This window comes from Halyomorpha halys, unplaced genomic scaffold, assembly GCF_000696795.3.
Source record: "Halyomorpha halys isolate HHAL.00 unplaced genomic scaffold, Hhal_1.1 Scaffold355.1, whole genome shotgun sequence".
In the NCBI taxonomy this organism is placed as follows: Eukaryota; Metazoa; Arthropoda; class Insecta; order Hemiptera; family Pentatomidae; genus Halyomorpha; species Halyomorpha halys.
In genome coordinates, this window is record NW_027110523.1 from 160,616 (window position 1) to 162,471 (window position 1,856).

Here is a 1,856-nt window from a genome sequence, read left to right on the forward strand (position 1 = left end):
CCATTTGGCGTCACCCTCTTATACGTTTTCTCCTTTTAAATAAGTTTTTAAATATTTCCTATTTCTTATTTTTACTCATCCAAATAACTTGTTACCTATTCTCTCCTTCCGGTAATTTCGTCATCTTTGTAACGTATTTTTTAACTCAGAGTCTTGCCGCACAGGGCGCTGAGCTCACTTAGATTTCTAATTTCCTATTAGTAGGCGAGTTCTTTGTCTTATTCTTTTTTTCTTATCTTTCTTTTACCCCCCTCCTCCTTCTATACCCTTTTCTTATTCTTCCTTACCCACGTTATTAGTTATGTTCACCACATATTATTATTGTCACGTTTTGTATTCACTTCTTTTGTCTAACTTAACTTTATATTTTGTTTTTTTATCATATTATATTTGTTTTCTTTCATTGTTTTCCCTTCCATAACATTAATTTTTAAATTATTATTACATTAAAATATTTATATTTCTTTGCATTGTATAACTTTTAATATTTATTTTCTTAATTATGTTATTTTACTTATTCATTTAATTACCTATATATATGTTTTATTTTCCATTTCATTCATTACTTTATTATTTATATATTCCACTACTTTCATCACTTTACTTTGATCATTCTGTTTATATTTTCTCCTTTATTTTTTATATTCATTGGTTATTACTTTATGAAGGCTAGAAATTCTTGCCGAAACGTTGGCACTAATAAATACGTTTTTACAACTTATTGTTATTTTCTGACCGCCACCCCCCCACCCTCCGTATGTATGTCAAATAGCTTCCTGAGATATCAAACTAATCATATATTTTATTAGCAATATTACGAAAGTAATAACTATGATATTCAATTTAATTAACTATTATGATTAAGTTATTTAAATTTAATCATCAATTCAGTAAATAAAATATTTTTAATATCATGTATTTTTATCATTCCAAAGCTATAAAATAGTTTAACGTGATTTCAACATTAAGATACATTTGTCGAAAATGACTTGAGAATTTTTTCCTATCTTATTGTCAGAGAATATTTGACACACAATTGCTAAAAATGGAGCTAGTTAAATTCACTTTATAATATAAAAATTTTAAATATCTAATTTTATGTTATTTTATATATTTATTTTTAGATTTACTTTCATTTTATTTCACCATAATTATTTTAATTAATTCTGGATTCTAGATTTATTTATAAGAAATATTTGTACTCAACCCAATTTTCGTATTTCCATTCCCTGCTCTCTCCATTTTTTAAATTACCCCAGCTGTCATTTCTCTAACTGACATTTGAGGGGTCTCTGTTTCCATTTCCACCTAAGAGGTATTTTTCATTTTCTTTACTTCTTATGACTCCCTTTTATATTATTTGTTTATGCTATTCTGTGATTATTTTCTTATTAGTTTGTATTATCATTTACTTTATAGTGGTTTATAATTTTTTTTTTTGCAGAAATAACACTTTCCATGATACTTGCAAAAATGAAGTCACAGAATGTTGAATTCCTTGCGTGAAGTGCGTTTAAAAGAAAAAAAAACGCATATGAGACACTTTCACACGTACTGAGCTCATGAATTTTCAATTATTGAAAATTGACTATACTTTAGAAAGATGTGCATAATGTTTTTCGCGTGATAGATACTTTTATATAGTGAGCAAAAAATGAAAAATTAATGAATATTTTAATGAAAAAAAACTTCCAGTCGTCTGCCTTGGGCGCCAATTTATGTTTTTAATGATAATCCGAATCCTAACAAAATATCAAAAATTATATTATATATAAATAATTGACCTATAATTTCAAATAATGAAGAAGTGGTATATGTACATGAGTTATGTACGCTTCCGATATTTTCGTATTAGT